General features: G+C 44.4%; 1 protein-coding gene and 1 non-coding gene across 2 annotated transcripts in view; both read right to left on the bottom strand.

Annotated features, from left to right (window-relative positions):
* Nucleotides 1-376: 376 nt before the first annotated feature.
* Nucleotides 377-539, bottom strand: LOC141425069 (U1 spliceosomal RNA). The gene has a single exon (XR_012450179.1). It is a non-coding gene; the product is annotated as a U1 spliceosomal RNA (small nuclear RNA).
* A 6,992-nt stretch (nt 540-7,531) lies between these two features.
* Hkdc1 (hexokinase domain containing 1) overlaps nt 7,532-15,522 on the bottom strand; it is a 65,065-nt gene continuing 57,074 nt past the window's right edge. Inside the window, exons 20-21 of the transcript XR_012449733.1 lie at nt 10,377-10,472; nt 7,532-7,598 (exon numbers count right to left, since the gene is read on the bottom strand). The gene's annotated coding sequence lies outside the window, so the exon portion shown is untranslated. The remainder of the gene's footprint in view (nt 7,599-10,376; nt 10,473-15,522) is intronic.

Raw genomic sequence — 15,522 nt, 5'->3', positions numbered from 1 at the left:
CCTTGAGCCACTCCACCAGTCCTATTTTTGTGATGGGTATTTTTGAGATAGGGTGTATCAGACTACACGCCTGGGCTGGCTTCAAACTACAATCCTCCTGATCTCTGCCTCCTGAGTAGCTAGGATTACAGGCGTGAGCCACCAGCGCCCAGCTAGATGGCTGCCTTTTTCATGTGTTCTTTTCTCTGTAGGTTCTCAATCCCTATATATCTTTGTATGTGCTTTGTTGTTTTCATTGTATTTTTAAAGGGTTGATTTTTTTTTTTTTTTGGCCATACTGGGATTTGAACTCAGGGTCTCATGCTTGCTAAGCAGGCACTCTACCACTTGAACCACTCCACCAGCCCTTTTTGTGATAGTTTTTTTTTTTTTTAAACAGGGGAGAGTGCAAACGCAGTCCCCCACTACCACAAATTATGCCGTCAAGTTTCCCACATTTGGGGAAATCGCAGGGGTCAGCACATCCAGAGTGCAATGGATAAGCCTTGCCCTGGGAAAACCACCTTTGTGATCTGGTATCTCCCCTGCCAGGTAAGTATGTGATAAGTTTTTTTTGAGATAGGGTCTCTATTTGCCCAATCTGGCTTTAAATCATGATCCTCCTGATCTCTGCCTCCTGAGTAGCTAGGATTACAGGCGTGAGCCACCAGTGCCCAGCAGTTTCACATTGACTGATTACTGTAGCTTTATAAGTTTGAAATCAAGAAATGTGAGTTTTCTTTTTCAAAATTGTTCTGGCCATTCTGAGTCCTACCATTTGCATATGAATTTAGGAGCAGCTTACTCTCTCATGCAAAGAAGCTGGCTGGGATTTTGATAAGGATTGGATTAAATCTGTAGATCAATTTGGAGAATCTTCCCATCTTTTTTTTGGGAGGGGTTCACAGGGATTTGAACTTAGGGCTTCAGGCTTGCTAGGCAGGCACTCTTACTGCTTGAGCCACACTGCCAGTCTTGCCATCTTTTTTTTTTTTTTTTGAGACGGTCTCACTATGTAGTCCAGTTTGGCTTTCAACTCATGATCCTCCTCCCTCTGCCTCCTGAGTGGTGGATTGCCATCTTCATATTAAGTCTGCCAATCCATGAACATGCAATGTCTTTCCATTTATTTACATCTTTACTGTCCTTCAATAAGTTTTATAGTTTTCAGAGCAAGTTTTGTGTTTCTTTTGTTAATTTGTTTTGTTTTGTTTTGTAGTACTGGGTCTTGAACTCAGGCCCTACCCTTGAGCACTCCACCAGCCCTTTTTTTGTGATGAGTTTTTTCAAGATAGGGTCTCACAAACTGTTTGCCTGGGCTGGCTTTGAACTGCAGTCCTCCTGATCTCTGCCTCCTGAGTTGCTAGGACACCAGCACCTGGCTCTTCTGTTAAGTTTATTCCTAAGTATTTTGTTCTTTTTGATCCTAGTGTAAATGGAATCGTCTTCTTAATTTCATTTTTTGTGTTGTTTATTGCAAGTGTATAGAAGCATGACTGATTTTGATATATTGATCTTGTTTCCTGTAACCTTGCTGGACTTGCTCATTAGTTCTGCTAGGGAATTTTGTGACTGTCTTGGGTTTTTAAAAACATGTATCATGTAGGAATGAAACCCTTGGTACCTGCAGTAGTGTAAAACATTCAGGTACAAGGTTATGATTATATTTATATGAGGCTCAGCACATGTGAGGACCTGAGTCCAGGCCAGGGTGGTAGGGAACAGAAAAACTTTTGATGATAGGAGTCATGATAATGATAACCAGAGTGTGAGGGGTTGGGGGAAGCAATGAAAATATTCTGTATCCTGGATTGAGTAATGGTTAAGCAGGTATATACATATTTTAGAACTTATTAACTGGGTGTGGTGGTACACACCTGTAATCTCTGCATGCAGGAGGATGAGGCAGAAGGATCTTGAATTTGAGGCCAGCCTGGGCTACACGGGTCAGGCCACTCTGTGCTGCATAGTGAGACCCTGTCTCAAAAAGTAACAAACCTTTGGATTTGTGCATTTGACTTCTAGTAAGTTATAATATCAATAAAAAAATAAAGAGAAACAGAGAAACTCTTTTAAAATAGGGTGACCCAAGAGTGTCACTAGCTAATTTCTCTCAAGGCACTCTGTACACATTAACATCAGGGCATTAACAATAATATATGTAAAACCAGAGTTTAAATAGCCTTACTCATTTTTAACTTTTTAACTGACTTCTTATTTTATATCTCATCATATATTCATTTTGTTTTAACCTCATTGTATGGACAGCTTGTAGCAGGGATAGAAAACTACCAATGTCTTTTTTTCTCTGCTTGTTTTTGTTAGTTTCGACCTACAATTTGTATTCGAAATTCTTTGTGAACCACTTGCCTATTTTTTGAGTGGAGCTAAAGCCAGATAAAACAATACATAAAACACTTCAACAAAGCAGTTCTTTTGTTTTTTTAAATACCTTACACTGGGTAATTTAATTAATTAACATGTTTATATATTTTGCAGTACTGGGGATCGAACCCAGAGCCTCATGCATGCTAGGCAAATTCTCAACCACTAAGCTACATCCCCATCCCCCAAGCAGTGCTTAAACTATAATGCCTCACAATATGCTGAACGTGGCCTGGGAAACAAAAGAGGGGACTACTGTTGACCCTGCCTCATTGTGAGAGGTCCCAGGTAGAGAGTGATTCAAGTGACCTCCTAAAAGGCTCACTGAACAAGGCCACAATGTTGACTTGTCTTAAAAAAAAAAACCTGGAGGCCAGGTGCAGCGGCTCAAGCCTGTAATCCTAGCTGCTGTGGAGGTGGAGATTGGGAGGATGGTAGTTCAAGGCCAGTTTGGGCGAGAAGTTATCTCCACCAATATAAGCTGTGTGTGGTGGTGTGCTCCTGTCATCCCCTACACAGGAAGCATAAATAGGAAGATCACAGTTCAGGCAAGACAGGCGTAAGTGTGAGACACTGTCTCAAAAATAACTAAACCAAAAAGGGCTTGAGACATGGCTCAAATGGTAGAATGCCTGCCTAGCAAGTGCAAGGGCCTGAGTTCAAACCCCAGTTACACACATACACACATACACACATACACACATACACACACACACACACACACACACACACACACACACACACAGTAACAGTAGAATGTAATTATTTTCTTCCCATTCCTAAGTGGATCATCTTACATACCCCTTTTCTGGAGGTCTCTCTATACTTAACCCTTCCCCCTACCTCTGGTGTCCTGGATGCCCAGACCTCCCTCTAGATCGTGCTTCTGGTCTCAACCCTTCAGAAAACCATTGAGCCATATGGGTCTTCAGTCTAGAGCATCCTTCAGACCCCATGGATAGAGCTGCTTGACTGGACAAACAATCATGGCCCCTCCCAGCTTCCTCCAGCTCTATTCCATCCTCCCAGGCACTGCTTTTATTCTTGCTGCTCTATCTGCTTTGAATACCCTTCCTGGGCTTGGCAAATTTCTTCTGCTGCTTCAACTGCCTGTGCAAATCTCACCACCTCTATCTAGCTTTCCCTGTCTCCCAAGACAGGGTTGATTACTCCTCACCTATCTCTTTAAGCACATCTCAAGCCAGGCACAGTGTATAATCCCAGCATTCAGGAGGCAGGCATAATAGGTGCTTGGGGGATCTTGAGTTCCAGGTCAGCCTGGACTACATAGTGAGATCCTGTCTCAAAAAAACAACGACAAAGAAAAACCCATATCACTGTATGTTGTAACTTTTTTTTTCACCTTGAGCTCTTCTCAGTCATAAATCCTCTGAGGCTAGGGTCTGAGTTTGCTCATTTCCAAAAGAACAAAAATATAGTACCTCAATCAATACATGGTGATGAATCCATACCCAGCCTTGGGTCTCACCTGGAACCGTATAATGGACCCAGGTACAGGGGAATTGAGAATTACTGGACTTTTCTTCTAAGAAGTTAATTCTTAAAGCCCTTACCTCACCACCTTTGCATGAAGCAAGACATCTCACATCTTCCCGACTGCATATTTTTTGGTCGTCTTTTCGCTTTTTGAGATAGGGTCTCACCATGTAGCCAGGCTAGCCTCGAACTTGTGATTCTCATGCCTCAGCTGGGAATGCTAGGATTACAGGTGTGCACCCCCATGCCTGGTCCTCACTACAGTTTTAAAGCACAGGAAGGTGTCTGATTGCACAATGGGAAGAAGGCTCAGAAAACTCTCTGATTTGCGGTCCTATGGGATATGTCAGCCTATGTCAATAGAAAAGATGTGTCCATGTTGAAGTGCAGAGGGAATGTGCACCAAGTCCCTAGTCTGCCTGCCTCAGCACAATGGAAAAGACAAAAGAGGGACCCTTGCCCTTCCCCACAGCCCCCCACAATTACTATGCCATGCAGCTCCAAGACAGAAGGGCCCTGTGTTTAGTTCTGATACTGAGCATTTTGATTCCAAGAAAGGGCTGAGAAGGAGCCCTTGTAACAAAGGCCCCCCTTAGAAAGCACCTGCCCTGTGGAGAACGGGGCCCTAGATGGAGAAGGCTGCAGGGAAATACGGCTCCCACCCAGGGAAAGGGAATTGCCATGCATTATCTGTCTTTTACAGAAAACAGTACAGAAGGAAATGAAAAGAACACTTTGGCTTCTTACCTTAGTTTTAGTAAGTGGGGGCTGTATCTGTGATTCAACCGCTACAGCCTTAAAGAAAGACAGGACAAGACACAGTGTTACAAAGGCACTCACAACATATGGATGCCCACAGTTAATCACCACATTCAGAGCAAAAGCAACTCCAAGGGGCTGTGAACGTCTAAGCAAATTCGAATGTGACGACTAACTGTTCTCTGCATGAAGTTCAGCAAAGCTCAGAAATGTCCAGGTCATGAACTGATTCCCATAAAACTTCCCAGGGGCTTGCATATGTGCCAGGCATTGTGCTAGGTGCTAGAGATTCAAAGATGGAAAAATACAGCAACTCCAACCCTCAGGGAGCCCACAGTCTGTGGGCTGGTCAGTAATGAATGCACAGCTGTGGCTGGAGAGGCCTGGGAAGGAGCACAGGGATCTGGTCCCTGCCCAACCTTTGGTCCCACCAAGTCCTGGGCACTGCAGAAAGCCATGCTTCCCAGGTGAGTGTGGAGGAAGGCAACATGGCCATCAAGCAGTGGCCAGCTCTTGGTGGGACAGGGAAGTGACAACTTAGCATCCTGCTCTCTCACAACGTCCTTTGCCTCACAGAGTGTGGGAGCTTCTGCTTCCAACCAGAGAATAGCCCAAGTGAATTTCTTTATCATGATAACTAAAGACATAGGGACTGCACAGGATAAAAAAAAAAAAGCCACAGTAATTCTCCTCCTTTTACCCACCTACTTGGGATTGGTCATGTGATTTGCTTCGGCCAAATAGGACTGTAGCAGCATGCTGCAGAGGCTCAAATAATGAGTGTGCTTTAGGGCTTGTACTCTGTCATCGCTCTTGGGACCCTTGCAACCACTCCCATGTGACTGAGTGCCAGCTAGACCACTGTAGGGTGGGTGACCCATGCTCACACCTCTTCATCACTTCTGCCTATCGTCAGTCAGCTGCTAAGCAGGTCAGAGGAGCCACAGACCTCAAGCTGACTGCAGTGCCTAAGTAAGCCCAGCCAACAGTGAGTGGAACAGGAAGGAGCCATCCCAGCTGAGCTCAGTCCAAACTGCCAACTCCCAGGACTGTGAGTAAATGACAGGATGCTATTTTAAGCTACTAAGTATTAGGTAATTTCTTATGCAGCAAGAGGTAACTGATACAGAGGGAGATTTCAAAGTTGGAGGCAGAAATGATAGCAGACACAGGTCTGAGAGAGATCTTCCCTCCTCCTCCAATATCCTCCAGATTCAAGTGCAGCCCTGGCTGATAAGAGGCCTGGCTCCATGGCTGCTGAAATATGTCACAGAAAAGGAAGTTTAGACCTATAGGAGGTAAACTGATGCTGGAACCTCAGGGATAGGGAGCAATAGCCCTCCTGCCTAGGGCACATGTGGGGGCATCTGGCTGAAGCTAAGGACCACACTGTTACCTGCCAGCAGGCATCAAAGATGATCAGTGACCCAACATGCAGAGGGGTTGGGAGATGAATTTGAAAACTCAGTAATGAGCTGTGCCTGTTATCCTAGTTACTTGGGAGGAGGAGATCTGGAGGATCACAGTTCAAAGCCCCAGGGCAGGAGAAGTGAGCAAGACCCTATCTTGACCAATGGAGGGTGCAGTGGTATACACCTGTCATCCCAGCTACTCAAGGAAGCAAGAATAGGAGGAACATAGCTCAGTTAGCCCAGGCATAAAGCTAGAACCTATCTTAAAAATAACCATTTGGGCACCGATGGCTCACGTCTGTAATCCTAGCCTACTCAGGAGGCAGAGATCAAGAGGATCATAGTTTGAAGCTACCCTAGGCAAATAGTTTGTGAGACCCTACCTCAAAAATACCCAACACAAAAAAAGGGCTGACGGAGTGGCTCAAGTGGTAGAGCACCTGCCCAGCAAGCATGAGACCCTGAGTTCAAACCCCAGTACTACAAAAATAAAAATAAAATAAAATAGGTTGTGTGGAGTGGTCTTGGTCTCAACCAATCCCCGGGCTGCTAGAGATAGACTTTCTGGGGACCCTAAGTCAGAACATATATGGCCCAAATTCAAGTATCTTGGTCCTGACTAAGAGGTTCAAGGACTTCTGCTCTTAACTTGGAGACCTCACGGAAGTCTGACTGTCAGTCGTCCTGCATCCCTGCAGCTCTCTCTATAGCAGCAGGGAATGAAATGTTTGTGTGTGGCGTCTGTGTGTGTGTGTGTGTGTGTGTGTGTGTGTGTGTGTGTGTGTGTAAAACCTGAGGTCTCTCCTCAGCCCTCAATCTGCTTGCCTGTGAAGTATCTCCTGTCTTAGTGCCCCCTGGTCCCCAAATGCAAAGCACAAATAGTCCCTTCTCTCACAGCTCTTCATAGGTGAAAAAGGATAGACCAATAAGTGACAAAGGACAAGAGGCAACCTCACTTTATAAGGAAGAAGACCGACTGGGAAGGTTTGCCCACGGACAAAGCTCACTCATGTAAAAACAGGAGATAATCAGTGCATGTATGTCTCCCACAAGGCAAGAGCTTATATTGTCAGTACCTCTTGTACTGACTTGTATACAGTAAGTGCTTAGTGTTGGATGTTCATGAACTGAAAGTGCTCACTAAATGTTTGCTGTTCATGAACTGAAAAGCCAGGCCCTCTTCCTAGTAGGCCCCAAATAAAAGAAACTCCACAGAGCAAGGTGTGGTTGTGTATGCTTATAATCCCAGCACTTGGGTGGCTGAGATCGGAGGATTGAGAGTTCAAAGCTAGCCTGAGCTACACAGAGAGAGCCTCAAAAACAATAACAGCCTCCTCTCCACAAGAAAGAAGCTCCTAGGGGAAAAAATGGAATTCTATAGACATTCCAGAAACACCTAGGCAAGTTTTCCACTTGCTCATGGCCCAACCTCCCTAGGTCTTCCTTCCACTGGTGCCTCTGTTGGAAGGACCTTAAGGAAGCCTTGCAGATACTTACAGGCCTAAGTGAGAGTTACGAGTAAGGCTACAGTGGGAAATGCTGTCTGGAGCTGTATCAGCAGGGAACCTAGGAGAAACAGAGTAAGTCACTCAGTTGTTGGCTCTTCCTTGGGCTAAGAGCAGGAACTTAATATCCAGAGCACAACGTTTCTGAGCTTGGAACACTCAAAATATACCCGTCCTCCAGAAGACATGGTTGGACTAGCACACCTCACCTCAGCTGTATGTTTGATGTATGGGTAGGAAGAACATGGTCTTGGTGTTAGAGAGACCTGAGTTTATGCCCTGAATCTGTCAACTGACCAATTGTGCAATGTCAGGCAAGTAATTTAACCCTTCTCAGCCTCATTTTTCCCACCTGTAAAATGGGAATGATGCTGCTTCATTGGGTCTTTATGAACACTTAAGGAGACCATATAAAGTGAAGTGACCAGCACAAAGTGTAGTTGTTTCTTAGTAACCGTGGGATATTGGTGCCAGGAATTTCCCACAGATAAGAAAACCCATGGATGCTCAAGTCTCTGATATAAAATGGCATAGCATTTTCATATTACCTATGCAATACTCCTATAGACTTTAGATAATACCTAGATTATAAGTAATACCTGTAGATTACTTTTAATACCTAACACAATATGCTGTTATAGAAACCATTACTGTATTGTTTAGGGAATAATGACAAGGAAAGAGTCTAACATGCTCAGTGGAAGCAATGTTTTTCCTGAATATTTTCGATCCACCTTTAGTCGAATCCACATACATGGAAACCATGAGTACAGAAGGCTGACTCTACCAGCTACAGCAAAAGACTATCAGTTGGCAGAGACATAGGACAACAAGAACTATAACTTCTTACCCTAGGCTACTCAATTTCTGACACCTGGGTTGAGGCTCCAGAACCCATGCATCTCTCTCTGGACCCCCAAATGCCTCAGAGGACCAGTGCCCAAGTCTGCTGACTGCCACATGGCACCGGTGACATGCCTGCTTTAAACTCTTGGTAGCATTCTGCATGTGGCTGGCAAATCCAGTCAGGAGCACAGGAAGGGGTAAAGAAGGTTGTGAGAAGGCAGCAATGACATCCCAGACAAAGCTCACGGCTTGGGAGTCAAATGCTTCTCTTTCCCAGAGCAGGCAAAACTATTTTCCACTGCAGCTGGGGTGTGGGGCAAAGGAAGAGAAAAGGAGGAGGCTTCAGATTTATGTCTTTTGTGTGTGTGTGTGTAAAGTAAAAGAGTTTTATTATTATTATTATTATTATTATTATTATTATTATTTGTGGTACTGGGGTTTGAACTCAGGGCCTATACCTTGAGCCACTCCACCAGCCCTTTTTTGTGATGGGTTTTTGTTTTTTTTTGTTTTTTTTTGTTTTTTTTGTGAGATAGGATCTCACAAACTATTTGCCCAGGCTGGCTTCAAACCGCAATTCTCCTGATCTCTACCTCCTAAGTAACTAAGATTACAGGCATGAGCCACCTGTGCCCAGCTTGGAAGAGTTTATTGAGATAGAAAAGTAAAGGGGTGGGGGAATGGGGCAGAAATGACCCAAACATTGTATGCATATATGAATTAAAAAAAAAAAGAGAGAGATAGAAAAGTAGCAAAGAGTAGATCTCCCAGAGCTGGGAGGGATTCCAAGAGAAGGTGCCTCAGATTTATGTCTTAGGGGCCTCCACTCCCCACTGGAATCTAAGCAGGTGCCCTAGGCTGGACAAAGGGAATGAGGTTCAGAGATTCCACCTGGGTTTTATTCTTTTGGGTTTTTTTGGTTGTTGTTGTTTGGTTTTATAATGTATGTAGTAGAGTTATGTTACCATATTATCCTTTTGTTTTTTTTTTTTTGGTGTCACAGGGATTTGAACTCAGGGCCTCACACTTGCTAGGCAGACACTCTTACCACTTGAGCCATACCACCAACCTACTCAGGTTTTAGACACAGGAAGAAATTCAGGGCTCTCTGAGCCCTATTGAGGGAGGAAGGACATATCTGAACTGGACTTTGCAAAGCCCTCTCGGAGATGACAAAGGTAACATCTAAACCACTCCTGCAGGACTGAGAGGAGTCACTTTGGTCCTTTGATCCAAAACAGCTCCCAGGGCTTCTACTTCCAACTTTCTGAGGCTAATTGGGATGACTCTGTCCCTGAGGGATGACAAGGGAGGTCTTTACAAAGCAGGCAGGCCACTGCCCCTTCAGCTCTGAGAGTCTGGTCCCCAGGGCACTCATAAGAAAGAAAGAGATCCCTGTGTTTGTCCTTGGGCTTGTACCCTGCTGTGCTCAAGTTCCTACCCCAATCCGTGACAGGAATAACTGTGGTCCTTGTTCCAGGGCCCCATGTGCAGCAAGGGTGGGCTTCAGAGGAGCCAGCTGCTCAGAACATAACTGGTTAGGTGGCCATTCTCTGAAGTTTGATTCGATGCCCCAGGGAGAAGCAAAACTCTCTCCAAGATGTAAGAGTGAGCTGCTGCCTGTACAAGGCCACAGGAAATCCAGCCAGAAGGCTTTTGGAGGAGAAGCCAGACTCCTGCCTACCATCTGCATTCAGACCTTCATGGCCCAACTGTCCAAGTGATCAGCCAGGTAGCCTGCTCCCTCAGGCAAGAAACATATGGCTTGGGTGAGAGGTTAACCTGCACTGAGAGAGAGGCAGGGCGGGTTGAGGGATCCTCCCTGCCTGGTGATGTGCTCCTGCTATGCCCAGGGTCTGGGCTTTTCCTCCCCTAAGATGGAGCCCAACACGGCTCCCTGCCAGAGACAGTGGGCTGAGAAGACAATGGCACATGGAACCTTTACAGCACAGGGGATCCTCTGAGAAGTGAGGGGAAGCAATTGGGAGCTTACCTTGGTCCTTTGGCAATTCTGCCCCATGATGGGGAGGTACTTCTGTTTGGATCCCTTCTTGCTGTCTTCTGCTCTTAGCAGTAGTGTCTCCAATGCCTAGAGAAAGGTCAAGTTCAGAAGAGGTAGGTCAGAGTCTCCAGTCTCATTCTTGTCCTAACCAACTGAGACAACCTAATACTGAGGACCTAGGACAGAGTACAAACGTGTTTCTAGAAGGATCCATAAACCCCGGTAAAATGTCATAAGGTTTCTAACAGGATATTATTCTATTTAAAAAAATTTTTTTTGTAGTACTGATGTTTGAACTCCGGGGCTACACCTTGAGCCACTCCACCAGCCCTTTTTGTGATAGTTTTTTTTTTTGAGATAGGGTCTCATGAACTATTTGCTTGGGCTGGCTTCGAACCACGATCCTCCTGATCGCTGCCTCCTGAGTAATTACAGGCGTGAGCCACCAGCGCCTAGCTAGGATATTATTCTAGAAGAAACTCCCTGGAGTCTTGCTGGGGTAGAATCTCATCACTGACGTCAGGCTCCTCTGTATATGAACTGAGTTGTGCTCAGGGAAGAAATCCAATAGAAATAGAAATGGATGCATCTTCAAAAGGCAAAAATTTCAGAACTACGACTTTCATTACCATCTTCCTTTTCCCTCATCTGTCTAATTTAAACAGAGTAGGGAAAATCTCAGGATAATTATTTTTCTAATTATAAAAGTAATGCACAGTCCTCATAAAAGAAAGTCAGAAAATATAAGCGAGTAGTAAAAATTAAAATTACATTTACTTCTAAAGAAATAACTTCTAGCCAGGTGTGGTGGTGCATAACTGTAATCCCAGTACTCAGGAGGCAGAGGTAGAAGAGGGCAGAACAGGTTCTGCCTGGAAGCAAGGGGGGTGGGGGAGAGAGGAAGGGGGTAGGGGGAAGGGGGGAGAGATGGCCCAAACAATGTATGCATTTATGAATAAATGAATAAAAAAAAAGGAGACAGAGGCTGGAGGATTAAGAGTTCAAGGCCTTCCTGGGTTACACAGCAAGATCCTGTCTCAGGAAAAAAGAAAAATATAGTTTTCCTTACATTTTTCTAGATAATTACATACCATTAAGAACATAAAAATAGAACTATGCTTTAATGTTCCTTGTTTTTTTATAATATTCTTTTTAAATCTACTTTTTTCCATGGAATAATATATGGCGGAAATCTTTTCATATACATATAGATATCTTCTCTGTTTTCTTTTTCTTTCTTTTTTTTTTTTTTTTTTGGCTGTACCGGAGTTTGAACTCAGAGCTTGCACTCATGAAGCAGGCACTGTACTACTTGAGCCACCCCTTTTTGTTTTGCTAGCTTCGAGACAGGGTGTTGTGTTTATACCTGGGCCAGCCTAGATCACGATCCTCCTATTTATGCTTCCTGTGTAGCTGGGATGACAGGTGCACACTACCACTCCCAGCATAGTAATTGAGATGGAGTCTTGTAAACTTTTTGCTCAAGCTAGCCTTGAACTGTGATCCTCCTGATCTCTGCTTCTCAAGTAGCTGGGATTAGACTTGAGCTACTGCCACTGACTAGATCTCCTCATTTTCACTGGCATCACTAGGTATAAATTTTATAATTTACAAAAAGCTAACTCAAAAATCCCTATTCAGGAATTAAGGCCATTGCTCAGTGTTAGAGCACTTGTCTGGAACGCTTGAGGCTCTGAGTTTGATCCCTAATCCCCCCCGAAAAAAAGAACCCCTATTCACTTGAATATGATACCAAAGGCACAGGTAACAAGAGCAAAAAGAAACATGCAGGACTACCTCAAATGGAAACCTTGTGTACAGCACAGGGAATAATCAACAAAATGAAAAGGCAGCCTCTGGAATGAGAAAGTATTTGCAAACTATATATCTGGTTAGGGGTTAAAATCCCAAATATATCAGGAACTCATACAATTCAATAGCAAAATAATAATAATAATAATAATCTAATTTTTAAAATGGGTAAATGACCTAAACAGAAGACATTTTCTCAAATACACACAAACGGCCAAGAGGCCCATCAGGGGATGCTCAACATGACTAACCATCAGGGGAATGAAAGCCAAGCCACACTGAGCTCTTACAGCACATCTGTTAAGAGGGCCGTTATCAAAAGGACAAGAATATGACAAAGATACATGTACTGGCAAGGATGTGAAGAAAAGAAAATGTGCCGTGCACCTATGGCTCACGCCTGTAATCCTAGTTACTTGGGAGACTGAGATCAGAAGGACTGAGGTTCGAGGCCAGCCAGACAAATAGTTCATGAGACCCTATCTTGAAAATACCCAACCCCAAAAAAGGGCTGGCAGAGTAGCTCAAGTGATAGAGTATCTGCCTAGCAAGCGCATGGCCCTGAGTTCAAAGCCTAGGGCTGCCAAAAAGAAAAAAAAAAAAAGTAAATGCTGTGTGCTATTGATGAGAATGTAAATTGGTCAAGCCATTATGGAAAATGGTATGGAGGGTCCTGAAAAAGTGAAAGTAAAGTAACACATGATCTGGCAATCCCACTTCTGGGTATATATGCAAAGGAACTGAATCAATATTTGGAACCAACACCCGCACTCCATGTTCATTGCAACACTGTGATGGGCACAGTGTTTTGATAAAAGCACCGACTCCTCACTTGGCCCACAAGTCAACTAAAAGCAGGAGAAAAGCTTGGCATCCCTGCCTCCATTTTGCATCTGTCTCTTTTACTCTGAGTCTCTCTTTTGAAGTCACCTGGGATTCTAGGAATAAAACAAATGACTGACAACATCTTTACAGCAAGGGATAGAAACTACCTTAAAGAATAGCAGAGCCTTACAGGACAGACCCCCGCCCCACCCAACGAGGACACTGCTGCAGCGTGGAACAGGAGTAGTCCTCTCATGGGAGCCAGATCGCTCCCCTCACTTACAACTTACATCTCTGGAACCCTCACAGAGCCAGAGCTGAGATAATGACCGACCACGTCCTGCTCTGCCCTGGACTGTTTAGTTACGTACACCTCTCCAGTTAGTTCCTCCTCTGCTGAAACCTAAAGCTCATGTCAGTGCCCCAAAGATGGGTCGAAGTGCTCTCTGTCCTCTTTCTCCACCTTTATCACTACTCTTTCTTCTTCTTTTTTGGTGGTACAGGAGTTTGAATTCAGGACTTCACACTTGCAAGGCAGGTACTCTACTACTTGAGCCATGCCTCCAGTCCACCACTACTCTTTAATTGGTATATTGGTATAAATGACCAGACCTTACATGGTGGAACCCCCAGAGTTAGGCCTCTGTCCTAGGACTCAGGTTACAGCACTATTCATAATAACTAGAGCACAGAATCAACCTGAGTAGCCATCAGTGGTGAACAGATAAAGAAAATGTGGTATACATACACACACAATGGAATATTATTCAGCCAGAAAAAGAAGGATGTTCTGCCATTTGCAACGGCAGGAACAAACCTAGAGGACGTTATGCTAAGTAAAATAACCTGGGCTCAAAAAGACAAACACCACTTGATCTCACATATATGTAGACTGTTAAAAAAAAAATCTTATTTTTGGTGGTACTGGGATTTGAACTAGGGCTTCACACATGCCAAGCAGGCACTGTACTACTTGGGGCATGCCTCCAGCCCCTCCACATGTAGACTTTTTAATTAAAAAGTTGAACTCAAGGAATGAGTAGAAAGTGCTTGCCGGGGATGAGGGGTGAGAAACATGGGGGAGATGGTCAAAGGGTTCAGACTTTCAGTTATAAGATAAAGAAGTCTGGGGGGTCTGCCATGCAGCGCAGTGACGAGTTAGCAGTACTGCACTGTGCATTTGAAATTTGCTAAGATGGTTGACATAAGTGTTCTCAGCACACACAAAAGCAACTGTGTGATGATGTGATGGGCGTGTTAATTAGCTTGAGGAGGCCATCATTTCATAGTGTATATGTATCAAATCATCACGTTGCACTCCTTAAATGCATACAGTGTTTAAATACACATCAAAAAAGCTGGGACGTCAGTAAGTGACAGATGCCCTGAGTCAGCATTTATGGCAACTTTGTTAATTCTCCAGCAGCTCCCGGACACTGACGGGTGTTATGTGTGTTACGTGAGTTGCCTGACGATTAGCATGCTGCCGCCGGATGCAGAAGAGCCGCCTCCACTTAAGGCCCTTTCCACTCTAAGGCGACAGCAAGAGTCCAGGCTTTTAAATCCTGGTGTCACACTGAGCCACACAGAGGCTTGGGCATTGGGGATCTCTGCTGGAGCCCCGTTCAAAGGCTCAAACGAAATTGGTGCATTTTTTGTAACTGTTACTTATTTACATTAGTGAAATTTGATACTTAATCCCTTCAACCCAAGGATTTCTGTAAGAGAGGAGATGCAGAATTTGGCACTTACATATTCTTCACAGTACTTGCAAGTGTCAGTCGTTGCCTTATATTTATTTGACTGTCCCCACCCCTACCCCCAATTAGATTATAAGACTGAGGGTCTCTACCAGTCTTTGTGTCTCTCACACTTTGTGTCTCTACGGGAGTACTCAGCACACAGTCGGTGTTGAATGCGGCCCTGAGATCAAGTGCAAGTGCTGGGGCCAGGCTGCTTGGTTTGAAGCCCTCCTTGGCTATGTGAAAGCTTTGACCTTGGGAAAGTTTCTTAACTTCTTTGAACCTCAGTTTCCTCAACTATAAAATGGAGATAACAGTAAAATAATAGAGCCACACAGGATCTGGAGGTATTTGTACATAAACAGAGTACTTGGAATAAACTGCGTGGTGCCTCGGATGTACTCAGTGTATGTTAGCTAACTGGCACTGCTGTTGATTTACTGGCAATTTTGCTAAAACTCAAAGCAGTTGTGAAGCAAAACAGGTTTTACTGAAGGCCACACATTACTTCTGACTGGAGGCGCTGCCCCCTCAGACATACTTCAAAGCAGTGGGTTCCCAGGGAGAGCACAGGGAGATTTGTTGAGGTGAAGAAAGACAATATCAGAACATTTGTTTATGAGGTTTTTGTTTCATTTTGTTTTTTGTGGTACTTGGGTTTGAACTCAGGGCCTCATACTTGCTAGGCAGGACCTCCACCACTTGAGCCCTTTATCTGCCAGCCCTTTATCTGGTGTTTTTGAGATAGGGTCTCATGA

Source organism: Castor canadensis, chromosome 7, assembly GCF_047511655.1.
Source record: "Castor canadensis chromosome 7, mCasCan1.hap1v2, whole genome shotgun sequence".
Classification (NCBI taxonomy): domain Eukaryota; kingdom Metazoa; phylum Chordata; class Mammalia; order Rodentia; family Castoridae; genus Castor; species Castor canadensis.
Note: the sequence above shows the minus strand (reverse complement) of the source record. Positions and strands in the feature narration are given on the sequence as shown.